Raw genomic sequence first — 17,121 nt, forward strand, 5'->3', positions numbered from 1 at the left:
TAGCCAGGACTAATGTCTGGCAGAGAGACTCCCAGGACCCCCCCTGTTAAATCTGCATATTTAAGTAACTTTGGGTCTCACCCTAAGTTACTAGGGGAATCCAGACGTGGACCCCTTGCTCACTATTCTTAGAGAGGCACAGATCCACCCTACTGATGAGGTCCAACCAGACCGAAACACGTGTCTGGGGTTTCTGTTGGTACTCTTGTTCAGAGGAGAATTGCCTCGCATTTCGGTGCTGGACTGCCCCAGGGCAGGACAAAGACTGATATGTTTGGGATATTTCTTCTCTGTGAAAAGATAGTGAGCTAAAGACTCTGGGTAAGTCTCTCGTAGCCAGGACTAATGTCTGGCAGAGAGACTCCCAGGACCCCCCCTGTTAAATCTGCATATTTAAGTAACTTTGGGTCTCACCCTAAGTTACTAGGGGAATCCAGACGTGGACCCCTTCCTCACTATTCTTAGAGAGGCACAGATCCACCCTACTGATGAGGTCCAACCAGACCGAAACACATGTCTGGGGTTTCTGTTGGTACTCTTGTTCAGAGGAGAATTGCCTCGCATTTCGGTGCTGGACTGCCCCAGGGCAGGACAAAGACTGATATGTTTGGGATATTTCTTCTCTGTGAAAAGATAGTGAGCTAAAGACTCTGGGTAAGTCTCTCGTAGCCAGGACTAATGTCTGGCAGAGAGACTCCCAGGACCCCCCCTGTTAAATCTGCATATTTAAGTAACTTTGGGTCTCACCCTAAGTTACTAGGGGAATCCAGACGTGGACCCCTTGCTCACTATTCTTAGAGAGGCACAGATCCACCCTACTGATGAGGTCCAACCAGACCGAAACACGTGTCTGGGGTTTCTGTTGGTACTCTTGTTCAGAGGAGAATTGCCTCGCATTTCGGTGCTGGACTGCCCCAGGGCAGGACAAAGACTGATATGTTTGGGATATTTCTTCTCTGTGAAAAGATAGTGAGCTAAAGACTCTGGGTAAGTCTCTCGTAGCCAGGACTAATGTCTGGCAGAGAGACTCCCAGGACCCCCCCTGTTAAATCTGCATATTTAAGTAACTTTGGGTCTCACCCTAAGTTACTAGGGGAATCCAGACGTGGACCCCTTGCTCACTATTCTTAGAGAGGCACAGATCCACCCTACTGATGAGGTCCAACCAGACCGAAACACGTGTCTGGGGTTTCTGTTGGTACTCTTGTTCAGAGGAGAATTGCCTCGCATTTCGGTGCTGGACTGCCCCAGGGCAGGACAAAGACTGATATGTTTGGGATATTTCTTCTCTGTGAAAAGATAGTGAGCTAAAGACTCTGGGTAAGTCTCTCGTAGCCAGGACTAATGTCTGGCAGAGAGACTCCCAGGACCCCCCCTGTTAAATCTGCATATTTAAGTAACTTTGGGTCTCACCCTAAGTTACTAGGGGAATCCAGACGTGGACCCCTTGCTCACTATTCTTAGAGAGGCACAGATCCACCCTACTGATGAGGTCCAACCAGACCGAAACACGTGTCTGGGGTTTCTGTTGGTACTCTTGTTCAGAGGAGAATTGCCTCGCATTTTGGTGCTGGACTGCCCCAGGGCAGGACAAAGACTGATATGTTTGGGATATTTCTTCTCTGTGAAAAGATAGTGAGCTAAAGACTCTGGGTAAGTCTCTCGTAGCCAGGACTAATGTCTGGCAGAGAGACTCCCAGGACCCCCCCTGTTAAATCTGCATATTTAAGTAACTTTGGGTCTCACCCTAAGTTACTAGGGGAATCCAGACGTGGACCCCTTGCTCACTATTCTTAGAGAGGCACAGATCCACCCTACTGATGAGGTCCAACCAGACCGAAACACGTGTCTGGGGTTTCTGTTGGTACTCTTGTTCAGAGGAGAATTGCCTCGCATTTCGGTGCTGGACTGCCCCAGGGCAGGACAAAGACTGATATGTTTGGGATATTTCTTCTCTGTGAAAAGATAGTGAGCTAAAGACTCTGGGTAAGTCTCTCGTAGCCAGGACTAATGTCTGGCAGAGAGACTCCCAGGACCCCCCCTGTTAAATCTGCATATTTAAGTAACTTTGGGTCTCACCCTAAGTTACTAGGGGAATCCAGACGTGGACCCCTTGCTCACTATTCTTAGAGAGACACAGATCCACCCTACTGATGAGGTCCAACCAGACCGAAACACGTGTCTGGGGTTTCTGTTGGTACTCTTGTTCAGAGGAGAATTGCCTCGCATTTCGGTGCTGGACTGCCCCAGGGCAGGACAAAGACTGATATGTTTGGGATATTTCTTCTCTGTGAAAAGATAGTGAGCTAAAGACTCTGGGTAAGTCTCTCGTAGCCAGGACTAATGTCTGGCAGAGAGACTCCCAGGACCCCCCCTGTTAAATCTGCATATTTAAGTAACTTTGGGTCTCACCCTAAGTTACTAGGGGAATCCAGATGTGGACCCCTTGCTCACTATTCTTAGAGAGGCACAGATCCACCCTACTGATGAGGTCCAACCAGACCGAAACACGTGTCTGGGGTTTCTGTTGGTACTCTTGTTCAGAGGAGAATTGCCTGCATTTCGGTGCTGGACTGCCCCAGGGCAGGACAAAGACTGATATGTTTGGGATATTTCTTCTCTGTGAAAAGATAGTGAGCTAAAGACTCTGGGTAAGTCTCTCGTAGCCAGGACTAATGTCTGGCAGAGAGACTCCCAGGACCCCCCCTGTTAAATCTTCACTTGATACTTCACCATCACATGGACTGGCCCGTTCCCTATATACCACTCTATGTACAGAGACTGGCTCTCATTAAACCCTAAAGGTGTCAGATACCAGGTTTGCCCTCGTAGTGTAGCCGATGAATTCTTCTTCCCAATGTACCCCTCTGGTTTTGACTAGAAAGAACCAGAGCGATCTATTGGAGAAAAGAATGGATGCCGATGGAAATCCTGGAGTCTCCGTGGAACAACTCGGGTTGAAATGCGGGATGTCAAGGAGACTTGGATAAGGGTATCATGCAGCAATTCGGAACCAAACCTGCATAGGTGAGATAACAACACACCACAACCACAAGATTTGTAAAATATGATACCGAAGATATACCATGCAATGCAAAAAGGAAGGTTTTGTAATAACAACTGCCAATAACAATAAGACAAAGACCACCCCCCTCCTTCTATCCAGTCTTATCAGTAAAAGGTTAACCGCTTACCGGTGTTTGTGTCCCAGGAGAAGGATAGTATTCGCAGGCGGAATCCAAGCAATCCACAAGAAGCAGTCCAAGACTATCCCGACGGCACGAGGACGCCTAATAACACCCTGACCCGATGGCACGAGGACGCTAGTACACACAGGAAGTCTCTAGTCCGTGTACCACTACTACAGTTCAAAGTTCCAGAAATCCCAAGGACAGAATACTGAAGAGGATGAGGTCCGACCTGAAGAAAACGAGGTATCCAAGGAGCAGGCAAGAGAGGTCCAATAGCAATCCGAGATCAAGAAACCAGACGAGGCAATTCCAGGCAAGGCGACAAGAAAAAGGCAATGCAATAAACAGTCCGCGTCGAGGAGCCAAGGTGATCAATCACTGTGGAGGAAAGAACAGGGTAACAAGGACAGGAACGGGGAGAACAAGAACCAGATATGGGTAAACAGAATTCCAAACGCCACTAATCTGTGATCAGAAGCACCGAACCAGTAGGAGGAGGCGCTAATAAGGAAGCAATTCACGTGACAATCCGGCGCACTACTCGACGTGGTCCGAGGGAGGAGTAGAGTGGACGCCAGCGTTGCCATGCCAATTTCCAGGTACCAGGTTTCGCCTTCCTTAAAGGGAAATGAGCCCGTGGTTTAGCGAGGAACGAGTGCCCATACATAACAGTATCCTCCCGCAAAGGGGACCTCACCCCCCGAGAGGACCAGAAACGGGCCATAAGGGCAGGGGCATGAATGTTTTCAGTTGGTTCCCATGTGCGGTCCTCTGGACCATAGCCCTTCCAATCGACCAAGTACAAACGCCGTCCCCTGCACACTTTGGTATCCAGGATAGCAGCCACCTCGTATTCGTCGAACCCCTGTACTCTGACAGGAGACGGGCGTAAAGGCAGTTTGGTCAATGGGTGACAAGGTTTCACCAAGGATACATGAAACACCGGATGTATCCTCCAGGTAGGAGGTAGAGCTAGACGGAGCACTGCAGGATTTATGACTTGCAGAACCTTATAGGGACCCACAAAGCGTGGTAACAAGGTCCGTCGACCTGACAATCGTAGGTTCTTCGTAGACAACCAGACCTTCATGCCAGGAGTATACAAAGGAGCCGAGGAGCGTCGTGCATCCGCGTATTTCTTTGAACGCTTCTGGGCCAGAACCAGTTGATTCTTTACTAAGGCATGAGTGTCTGAGAGTCTCTTGAAACAATTTAAGGCAGCGGGATTGTGCAAGGGTGGCTCAGCATCAAGAGGCAAGGACCGTGGATGTCGACCATACATAGCGTAAAATGGGGACATGTGGGTCGCGGAGTGGAGGGAATTATTGTAGGCGAATTCCGCCAACGGCAATACGGAGACCCAGGTACCTTGACGCTGAAGAGTGAGGCAACGGAGGTACTGCTCCATGGTGGCATTAAGCCTCTCCGTTTGGCCATCTGTTTGAGGGTGATAGGCGCTGGAGTATCTGCCATCGATACCTAAGGTTGTGGTCAAAGACCTCCAAAAGCGAGAAGTAAACTGCGGTCCCCGATCCGTAATGATCATAGTGGGTAGGCCGAACCTTTTAAACACATTTTTCAGGAATAGATCCGCCAGTACCGGAGCAGTAGGGACACCATGGCACGGTACAAACATAGCCATCTTGGTAAAGTAGTCAATCACTACCCAGATAGTGTTGTAACCTTCCACCAAAGGAAGCTCCACGACAAAATCCATGGAAAGCATCTTCCACGGGGCTTCAGGTATAGGCATGGGTTGTAGTAGACCCACAGGTTTACCACGTTGATGTTTGCACTGGGCGCAAACGGCACAAACAGCTATGTATTCCCTCACATCTTTGTTCATAGAAGGCCACCAGCACCACCTTCCTAAGAGGTCCAAGGTCTTACCAACCCCCGGATGGGCCGCTATAGCAGCATCATGACACCATTGCATGGCGGTACGCCGAGTATCAACATCTGGCAGAAATATCTTGCCCTGTTTATAAGGTAGTGAATGAACCAGCTCCAGACCAAGGCTTGCCAACTCGGAGGGATGGTTATTCACCCAGTCCTTGATTGCCAAGTTTAATGGAGGACGTAACGTGCAACCACACACTACTTGAGTAGGCAGTAACATAGAGCCGTGAAGGTTAGAGGGAGTCGGAGGTCCATGAAGCCGCGAAAGGGCATCTGCTTTAGAATTCAAGGAACCGGGACGGTAGGTGATGGTGAAATTGAACATTGAAAAGAATTCATGCCACCTAGCATGGCGAGCCGTGGTGCATTTCACCGACTGCAGGGCTAAGAGATTCCTGTGATCCGTAAAGACTTGTACCGGTTCGGGAGAACCCAACAGATGGTGTCTCCATACCAAGAATGCGTCTCTGACAGCCAATAACTCACGCTCCGTGATAGTGTAATTTCTTTCATAGGGCGTAAGTTTCCTGGAGTGATAAGCCACTGGATGGAGAGTCTTGGTATCTGGACAATGTTGGGATAAAACAGCGCCCAAGGCTATATCCGAGGCATCGGCTTCAACAACAAATGGTGTGTTCATATCTGGATGCTGAAGAACAGGAGCGGAAGTGAAAGCGGATTTCAGGGCTTCAAATGCGGTTTGTGCCTGTGCATTCCACTTAAACGGATGTTTCGTGCTGGTGAGAGCCGTTAGTGGAGAAGCTAGGGCAGAATAATCTTGAATAAACCGCTGATAAAAATTTGCGAAACCAAGGAAAGACTGCAAGGCTTTCAATGTGTTGGGACGCGGCCAGTCCAAAATAGCAGCGACCTTGGAACGGCTCATTTGTACACCCTGATTAGTAATGCTATAGCCCAGAAACTCCACCTCAGTGACATGAAACATGCACTTCTCCAGTTTGGCGTATAGACGGTTTTCCCTCAATCGTTGCAATACGTTGGAAACATGAATGACATGAGAGGCAATCGAAGGAGAATAGATCAAGATGTCATCCAAGTATATGACAACGTAATGGTCTAACATGTCATGGAATACCTCATTGATGAAAAACTGAAAGGTAGCTGGAGCGTTACACAGGCCAAAAGGCATAACACAATACTCGAAGAGACCATACTTGGTTTTGAAAGCAGTTTTCCATTCGTCGCCTTCGCGGATCCGTACAAGATTGTATGCACCCCTTAAGTCCAGTTTAGTAAACACCTTGGCCGACCCCAATTGATCCAGTAAAACCGAAATCAGAGGGATCGGATATTGGTTCTTGATTGTGACTGCGTTCAATGCCCGATAGTCGATGCAAGGACGAAGGTCTCCCTCCTTCTTCGGAACGAAAAATAATGGGGAGGCAGCGGGTGAACGTGAAGGGCGTATAAATCCGGAGTCCAAGGAACTCTGAATATAGTCCTTCAAAATCAGGTCTTCCCTTGGGGTCAAGGAGTAGATGCGTCCTGAAGGTACCTTGGCCCCAGGGACCAAGTCAATAGGACAGTCGTAAGGTCTATGGGGTGGAAGTACCTCCGCCCCCTGAGCATCGAAAACATCCTTGTACTTTTGGTAAGCCACAGGAAGCGTAGTATTGATAACTGCCCCTACGGTACCAGCTAGTTCAGAGAGAACGCGGCCTGGATTGACCATGGCAGGGGTTTTTAGACAATGAGTATCACAGTAATCAGAGAGAAAACACACGTCCCCTGAAGACCAGTCCACTGATGGGTTATGCAGTCTGAACCAGGGCAGACCTAATATAAATCTGAACTGTGGGGCGGCAATAAGATCAAAGGATATACTTTCCTGATGCCCACAATCCGTGGTCATTACCAAGTCAATAGTGCGTTCTGTCACTAGCCCAGACACCAGAGAAGAACCGTCCACAGCATTCACCATTTCCGGACATGGTTTAAGGAAAATCGGGAGACCCAATGCCCTCGCATGGGAGGCATCCACGTAATTCCCTGTGGCTCCAGAGTCCAATACCATGCTAACCTGCTTTCTCTCAATACCGGAGGCCATGAGTGACACGTTCAAACAATAAGGGCTACACAAAGAAGGATCTGTAGATGAAATACCCGGCGTCTGGATCCCTTCAGTCACCGGGTTTTGGCGTTTCCCTGTTTTTTGGTAGGTCTTTTGGAGCAATCCCTGAGCAAGTGATCGGAAGCTCCACAATAAAAACATAGACCGTTCTTTTTACGGTGTTCCCTGATTTCTGCTGTTAAAGGACTTCTCAGAGCCCCTATTTGCATAGGTTCAGAGGATCCCGAAGCAGGAACAGGAACAGCAAGAGAAACCGGGGGAGCTGTTCTTTTCTCTCCTTTCCTCGCTGCCTGTCTGGAATCGATCTGAAGAACCAGATCCAAAAGTTCGGGGAATGTCTTGGGTATCACTGGGACAGTTGCTAGTGTGTCCTTCAAGGAATCAGACAAGCCCTTATAGAAGAGGGAGGCCTTCTTTTCTTCAGGCCAACCGGTCTCTGCCACCAACTGGTTAAATTTGGCCACGTAGGCTAGCAGAGAGAGACCTCCTTGTTGCAGATTGAGCAGTTCTAAGTCAGTAGCTTGTGTCGCATAACGTGTGTCAAAGACGCGACTCATGGCATCTATTAATGCGTCACAATTATATAGAAGATGACTCCCTTCTTCCAACAGTGGATTCGCCCAGGCGGCAGCAGTGCCCCCTAAATGGGACAACAGAAACGCTGCCTTGGTAGTTGCATCAGGAAAAGAGGCAGGACGACAAAGAAAGTGCAGTCTACACTGATTCAGGAAGGTCCTGAATGTTTTGGGGTCTCCATGGAACCGTTCAGGAGGAGCCAAGGGGAACTGTGCCGTCATATATACAGGACCCGTGCCCTGTTGAGATGGGAGAGGAGCTGCATCAGGAATACCCGCAAAAGGAGCCGCCTCGGCCCCCCGAGGCGACAACCCTGCTTGCAAATCATCTATGCGCCGCTGCGTAGCAGTATGGGCAGCGGTCATATCATTGCGGAGATCGGCCACCAATTGCAAGATGGTGGCCAATGTTTCATTGGCATCCATTAAGGCTTCTGATTCTGTCAGATACCAGGTTTGCCCTCGTAGTGTAGCCGATGAATTCTTCTTCCCAATGTACCCCTCTGGTTTTGACTAGAAAGAACCAGAGCGATCTATTGGAGAAAAGAATGGATGCCGATGGAAATCCTGGAGTCTCCGTGGAACAACTCGGGTTGAAATGCGGGATGTCAAGGAGACTTGGATAAGGGTATCATGCAGCAATTCGGAACCAAACCTGCATAGGTGAGATAACAACACACCACAACCACAAGATTTGTAAAATGTGATACCGAAGATATACCATGCAATGCAAAAAGGAAGGTTTTGTAATAACAACTGCCAATAACAATAAGACAAAGACCACCCCCCTCCTTCTATCCAGTCTTATCAGTAAAAGGTTAACCGCTTACCGGTGTTTGTGTCCCAGGAGAAGGATAGTATTCGCAGGCGGAATCCAAGCAATCCACAAGAAGCAGTCCAAGACTATCCCGACGGCACGAGGACGCCTAATAACACCCTGACCCGACGGCACGAGGACGCTAGTACACACAGGAAGTCTCTAGTCCGTGTACCACTACTACAGTTCAAAGTTCCAGAAATCCCAAGGACAGAATACTGAAGAGGATGAGGTCCGACCTGAAGAAAACGAGGTATCCAAGGAGCAGGCAAGAGAGGTCCAATAGCAATCCGAGATCAAGAAACCAGACGAGGCAATTCCAGGCAAGGCGACAAGAAAAAGGCAATCCAATAAACAGTCCGCGTCGAGGAGCCAAGGTGATCAATCACTGTGGAGGAAAGAACAGGGTAACAAGGACAGGAACGGGGAGAACAAGAACCAGATATGGGTAAACAGAATTCCAAACGCCACTAATCTGTGATCAGAAGCACCGAACCAGTAGGAGGAGGCGCTAATAAGGAAGCAATTCACGTGACAATCCGGCGCACTACTCGACGTGGTCCGAGGGAGGAGTAGAGTGGACGCCAGCGTTGCCATGCCAATTTCCAGGTACCAGGTTTCGCCTTCCTTAAAGGGAAATGAGCCCGTGGTTTAGCGAGGAACGAGTGCCCATACATAACAAAAGGGTCTAGGGCTAGCCCCCAACCCATAAGGATCAGTGCACGTTGGACGAGTCACAACTTTCCTTTCCAACCACCAACTGGGAGATTCCTTATGTTTCTTACCAAATCAACCCTTCTTCTTCTCTTTTTTTTTCTTTCATTCTTACCTCAGGGGTCATTTCTTTCAACATCTACTCTTGGTCCTGAGGAAGGCGGCAACTACTCCTATCCGCCGAAACATAGATCACCCCTGCGTCAACATCCAGGCACGCACAAGTGAAGCGCCAACAAGGATTAACATCAGCGCAACACGTAGACCATGAGTTCATCCAACAAAACATTGAGACCTATCAAACAGCAACATTCCAAAATGTCTTGTCCATAGCGATTTGTTTCCATATTTGGACCTCAACTTGCTCAACCACTAAGATTATCTCTCAATTACATATGAATGATTGATGCACATATATTGCAAGAGTTGCTGTGCCTAGTTTGGGTCTATGTCATAACCGATTGTATGATCCAGGCAGCCCTCAGGGTAACCTGCCCCCGATTGTGTCTAAACTTTGCTCTGTCTTGGATTTTCTGACTTTCCTCTTCTTCACTTTCTCAATTTGTGATTTTGACTTTAGGTTTATTTGTTTCACCTTTGTGACTGTTTATTATTTATCTTTAGTAATTGTCCTTTTACATTTTTATACTTGTTTCTAAGAATAAAATATGAGAAATTGATACAAGTACGAAGTATTCAACACAAGGTGTTCTAGCTCCCATAGACAAGAGAGTCAATACGAGGACATATAAGTATGTGTTACTAATCAACACAGATTACGGGCCCTTTAGTTGGCAGCGAGTCTCTATGAGGACACCACACCAGGTGTTAGTTATACACACCACATGTAGGGTGTTCCTTTTCTCAAATAGCCCCCTCAAGAGACAGCATGCATTAACTTCCATCACTGGTAGAGTTCATAGCCTTTTCCTGTTGGATCACATCTTTTTGTATGTTTACAGGGCAAGCAATGACAGGATTTGTGAGCGAACACCCTTAGGGCATTGTATAAGGTAACTTAGAGATAATACTCACAAGGACAAGAAATTCCACCTGTTACGGCAGCGAAGCCCACAAACCCTTGTGATCAAACAGGGACCCAGAAAGGCTATGGCATCAAAGAAAGGATAACTTAATACATAAGACTCCTCACAAGGGACAACGTGAAGAAAAGATAGGTATTCACACAGGAGCTGGATATTACAGCACCCTACACCTAACAATCAATAGGGAACAAAGACAGAAGTGCAAGGAAACCCACAAATAGACGCCAAGAGAATGTAAAGGAACAGGAGGGGAAACAAAATTACAAGTGCAAAACCTCATTCCCATCAGGGAAGGAAAGCAAATGGTACAAAATAGTAAATCTATGAATTAGGGGTGTGTAAATGATCTAGGTTAGACTGCAGAATAGGGAACAGTCAAGGAATAAAGAACACAAACAAACTGGGCTGCACAGGAAAGGGAAAGCACTGGAAAATACAGACTGCAAAACAGTGACGTAGTACTACCCCAACATGCAGCGAGGCATGAGATCACCAACCCTGTGCAGGGAGGTCATGCAGAGGAAGACATAGGGAATCCAGGAAGCAAAAAATATGGAAAATTCGAAAGCCAGGAACAAGCAATAAGAAACTAGGAACTAGATACCATACATAAGAACCAGGAACGCACGGCCGGTCAAAGGACTAAAGCAAAGTGACGCATTTAAATCTGGCTGACAAACACACCCTTCAGGTGTGATGCTTGATAGCACCTGCAGTCACAGGTGTTCTTTATATTCTGTCCAACCTTGTCCTGCGAGGCTGGAAATGTATCAGTGAGCAATGAATACTGGGAAGTGTAGTCTTTCGACTAATAAACATACTGGCTGCCAAAAACTCAAACTGGACCAGGAAAGGAAGTGAAATGGAAAATAGGGCTTTTGAACTCCCAAATCAGCACAGTACTGTGTTGTAGGGGTCAGAAGGTAAATCCAATATGAAACAGTTCCCAAATCATGCACCCAAGTGGCGGGAACAAGAGCAAAGTGAGCGAATTGTGACAATTCATAGAGAATAATACAAAGTGTTAATTCCCTGTAGTCCCTTGTTTTGAAATGCACAAGCAGACCTATGTGTAACGCTTCAGAGAAAGGGTGTATTAACATTGTACATTTTACTGAAGATTATAGCTCCATCCCAAACGTCTAGAACCAAAGGCAAACGAATAAGAATAGACTGCAAATTACAGACACACATATATAGATTGAAAGCAGCACCCACATGTTTATAAAAAATTGACCACATATGTTAATTGAGAACTGCACATTCATATTCTGAGAAGACTGCTCACGTGTTCAGAGCAGAGAAAAAAAAAATCACAGAGAGCGTCATTTTTCGAATTCAAATCTGCAGCAATCATATGCAAGCGGACCATGGTCTATATTTAAATTACATGTAAATAGCCAATATATTCTCAATCCACACACTAGTACATGGAAATTAATTAGAATTAATATATTTTTATGTGTACACCATACTTGTTTTGATACTGGAGAAAAATCAAGTGCTTTTGAAATTGACATAGATCAATAAAGGCATATGGTGACTGAAAAGTTGCAATGTTATCATTGAAATAAATGGTGTGGCCTATATAGAGGCAATAATAGAAGGAGTGTTTAAATGCCAAGTATCTATTAGAATATATATGCTAATTCATATTCAAGATTATTTATGACTCCAAAACATTGGAGCGATTTGCTTGGTGCAAAGCTGGAGACCACTTTAGTTTGAAGTTCATTTCATCCTTTTAAATAAGTGTCGAATTTTGAGCATTCACGGCCTGCATTTCATGCCTAAGATTTTGGGGTGGGACAGAATATCATGGGGTATAACACCAATTTTGCTGTCGTCGGGGAACCTAAAGTAATTCCAATATGTCTACACTTTAGGGATGGGCCTCCAGAGGATATGTTGCATCGGGTCCCCAGGTTAAACAATTTAAGTTATGCCAATCATTGCTTCACAATTTATAATAAATATATGGTTTGAGAGTTTGGTAAGTGAGACTGATATGACAATTCTTATCTGTGTGAAATGTCTGAAGGCAATTTGGAAATAGGAAAACTGGATTCCCAATATTACCTGGGCAAATCACCTTCTCTTTCTCTGTCTCAGTCCACTTAAGTTCAACATTTAGAGTGCATATAACAGTGCCTACCTTAGGAAGTGCTACATAGGAAGTGCTACATAACAAGTAAACTATCATTGACAGACACACTAGTTTTAGTATAACCTTTGAAAAAAAGGTTGTTTGAATGGATTTCTAAACTATGCTTTGGTGAACAGATGTTTAGGAGGTCACCCTTGTTAGTGAAACAGGGAACACTGCTGGGAAGATAGCCAGCCCAATTCGTGGTAGCTTGGAGAGCAGTCAAGGCTAAGTCATAGGAGATTTCGGGGTGATCAGAGGTCTTGGATGAGCACACATAGTTAAAAGTCGAGCCCCTCCTCTCCGTGCCTCGCCGCTTCGGATCCGGGTCAAAAAATCTTCACCACACATCACCCGCAGGGTATGCCGGAGCGCCACAGGGTTTCTGCACCATTATCCTGCTGTTGCGGTCACTACCTCCATTCTCCTGCACAGCGTCCTCTGCAGCGCACATGTAGGTTGCCATGGCGCCTCCTGGATGCTCAATTGCGAGAACGCCATTTCTCCACTCACGTGACCCATACCACTCATGGGATTCCTCAACCAGGAAGCACTGCACAATAGACTCTGCGATTTCCTCCATAACGCTTCTCAATGTTTCTGAGACTGGCATTCTGCTTTGTGCTCTCCTTGTGTACCTTATTACTCTGCTCCCTGTTTTCAGAACCTTAACCTCGTTCTGCTGCATTGTCTTCTGAATTTCCCCTCCCTTATTAACATTTTGACTTTGCGACTATTTCAGTTTTTTGGAACCTTTGCCCTTTTGAACATCAATTGTGGGATTACTTGCACTGAGGAACTGTGCCCATCACCTGCTCCCTCTTCTCCTCAGGAGGGTGTGCTTCCTCCTATCCCTGGATCCATTCTCCTTCCTTTGACCCGCTGTTTGTATCCACACTAGGTAGGTTTTCCTCCTGGCTCTTTACTGTTCAGTTCTCAGCTTGTTTTTTAGGTTATCGTGGTCTTCTTTTCCCTTTAGCTGCTTGGGATCTGGCGCTGCAGTTCCAGTCACACCTGTGGCCCCAATAACTGGCTAGGAAGTGCTGTCTTTTCTCCCTGACTGGTGCTTGGGGACAGAGGTATAGTTCACCCAGGAGATCACTCCTTGGCAGAATTACCCTTACATAGTAGTATATGAAAATATACAATTCTTTAGGCCCAAGAATAAACACAAGTGAATAATGAAATGCACCGTAAAACACCACTCCAACAATACACTTTGTTAAAATATATATCGCCAGTGAGGTCAATGCAGTAAAGTGCTAAACACCGCCAAAACCTTTAATTGAAAAGGGCAGACAAACTTTATAGCATAGACGGTCTTCAAAGATGGATAACCCTAACTTTATAAGTCTAGCCATACGATGAATGGAGCCTTCTGCTCAACATTCGATGTGTGCGTAAAAGCACTTGGTCCTGCGTAAAGTCACAAAACACAATTTTTAAGGAGCTGGCAAAGTTAGAGACAGGATTCTGAAGGGTGAAAAAAGGTTCCAGGAGTCATGGAAGGATCAGCTGCTATGAACAAAGCTATTCCCAACTTTCGAAGGACTTTAGGAAGCAGAGGCTACGCAAGCCAAAGGGAGGGCCACAAGGGATTCTCTGTGTGTAAAAAAATGCAATGGAAAACCAAGGGGCCACCGGTAAGTGGTTTCAGTACTTACCACACTTAGCTCGGTTTGGGTCCAAACATGGCGGGTATGGAGAGGGTCACCAGAGGTACGATTTCCCAGCCTTGTTTCGGCTTCAAAGTGCTAAGGCGCTGCAGGTGCAGATGCGGGTCTGGTTTACAACAGGAGTTGTATCTCTCGTCTCGGTTGAAGTAAAAAGAAAAACATTGATGCAGCTGGACTCCGGGCACAAGAACGAACACAGGAAAACCACTTATAGCAACCGGACAGTGACGCTGGGGCACCAAACTCTCGCAATTTGACGCTTGCCTCTCTCTCACGGCCCAAAGCAGCTGAGATGATTCAGTGAAAAGATGCTTTGCAGTGCAAGCTAGGATTCCCCAAAGTTTCAATGCAAAACTCTAGGTGACGACGTTCCGGCACAGGTGCCAAGTTTCAAGCTGGACAGTCCACTGGATGTCCCAGGAGCACTTCCGAACAAGCTCTTTTGCAGGGAACCCAGGACCCAGGAGGCATTGAGAGTGATTGGTCCCACCACTCCAAAGGTTTAAGGCACCTTCACAGGTCTTTGGAGATCGAGCACAAAGCAGGTCTCTACTGGGACAACTGCATTGTTCCGGATAGTCCTTGGGTCTGCTCAGCTCTTCTGGAAACTACAGTTTGATTTGGACCTGTTGCTGATCTGCGGGTCTGTATTCAGGACCCCCTCCTCATATCCACAAGTCTGGTGAGTGCTCGCACCCAGCCAGCCAATGAGGAGATCTGCCCAACACATGCACTCTAGCAGTGATCCAATCAGGGACCACTGCAGCTCTCATGCCCTCATGCACACCAGACATCCTGGCACCAGTAGTCTGCATTGGGACCAGATTGTCTCAGCCCACTTCCTGGGTACCCACACACGTGAACAGCAGAAGCCCGCTAAAGAATCGGCTTTCGCTGGTAACTGCATGCCCAAATAAGGAATTCCCGGGTCACAAAGGCCAGGGGTAAGGCCAACGGACAAAAAGACGAACGGAGTAGACAAAAGACCTAGTGGCATGGCCATAATGGATACTAGCCACAGTCATGAGCCAAACGCAGTAAGCGGGGTATGGCTTGGAAAAGTTGTAAAATTATTTGAAAAACCTTCTGCTGCCACCAGTCCACCCCTATGCACACTGTACAGTCACCAAAAAATCCTTAGTGAATGACTAGGGCCAGAAAACACAAGGACCCCCATTGCGCAGTACTTTGCGCAATGATAAGTTACCGAAAGTGGCCACATAGTCAAGAGATTAAGAGAAACAAAGTTTCTCAGTACCGACAGCCTGAAGGACGTGTCAGTTTCCCCATAACGTTGAGCGAAAACTCATTGGAGTGTAGCTGAAGGCTGTGCTCCACTGGCAAAAGTCAGGTTAGGATGCTGACACAAAAGAAAAAAGTTTGGGGGGGGAGTCCACAAATATAGGAGGTAAAATAGTAGCAAGAGAAATGTTCCCTAACATAGGATCTAGGAGGAGTGAGACAGTGGTATCCAGTGAGGAGCGATGAAAATAGAGAGCATGGGAAAGAGTCTGCGGAACAGAGGGAAAAGAGGAGCGACTTCAGTAGATGTACAAAGACCCATATAACAGCAACTGGATCCAGCACAAACTATAAGTTAATAATAAAGTGAAATATGGCTGCAAGTGGGGTACTTACATCCTTTTAGGAAAACAGTAGGAAGCGCAGACGAGTTGGATGCAGACGGTGACAGGGGATGCTTCAGAAATGGCCATTTATGCAACAAACAACGGTTTGCTCTTCCTAAAGAAGCTCCGACGACTGTTACCCGTCCACCCAAAACGCTCTTGGCGGCCTGCACGCTACCCTCCAGCCCGTTTGTCTTCTTCCTCCGCTGATTGGAGGATTGCACATGCTGTTCGGCGAGGCCGCTGCTGGCTTCGGCCTCATTGCCTCTTTTATCCCTCCTTTGTGTTCGTTAGAGAGTTTACGGACCCCTCCTGTAGTTGGCCACACCACTGCCACCTCATTTTATTTGTATAATGCGCTTTCACCCATAGAGCTTTATGAGATAAAAATGTCAGTACAAAATAAGTGCAAAAGCAAAACACTCAATGATAGTTTACAAATACATTTAGTTAATTAAGATTGAAAAGCAAGAGACAATAATTGTTGCTTTAAACGTTTCTTAAAAATAAATGTAGGGGAAAGAAACATCCAATGGAAGAGCATTCCAAGTTCAAAGAAACTAAAGCGGGATGGGAGCAAGAAGACAACTAGAAGGACAACGAGGAAGTTGATAAAGTAAAGTAAGATCGGAAAGAGGACAGAGAATGAAGACATTAAAGATGCAGAGAAAGCGAAACTGAAAACGAGCAGCAATAAGAGGCCATGGAAGGGTCAACTAAGTAAGGGGAGATATTCAGAGAGTCACCCACCTTGAACAGAATCCGAGCAGAAGAATGCGAACAAATAAACAGGAACAAGCCTTAGTCGGTTTTCCGATATACAATGAACTGCAGATATTCAACTGGGAAATAACTAGGGTTTGAATCAACAGTTTAGTAGAGGACAAATTCAGAAGATGATGAATTTTTCAAATATTAGAACCCTGGGCTGATGAATACCCCTTTCCTATTGGTCAATTTGCGGCCTATGAGAAACGGTCTAGCTGATAGTTTCGTCGTAGCCTGAAAAGTTGCCCTTTGCTTTCTTCAGCTCGGAAATTTGTGCATTAACAGTGAGTCGCCCTCCTCTAGTGGCCAAAGTGAAAACTACAGTTTCCTACACATGCCGTCCTTTTTCGTTTAATAGTTTGTTAGTGAAAAAATAAACATGACTTCTATTTTTGTCATGCTATTTTCATGATGTTTTTAAACTTAAATATTCCATAGGGAATATTTAAGGCCCCCAAAAAACAATGTTATAATAAAAATGTTATCTTTTCAAATGACATTTTTTATTTTTGCCCATGGGTTCTAATAGCTTTATAGACCTTGCCCTGGGGCCGTACCGTCGTTATGGG

Source organism: Ambystoma mexicanum, chromosome 6p (assembly GCF_040938575.1).
Source record: "Ambystoma mexicanum isolate Mex_15411 chromosome 6p, UKY_AmexF1_1, whole genome shotgun sequence".
Classification (NCBI taxonomy): Eukaryota; Metazoa; Chordata; class Amphibia; order Caudata; family Ambystomatidae; genus Ambystoma; species Ambystoma mexicanum.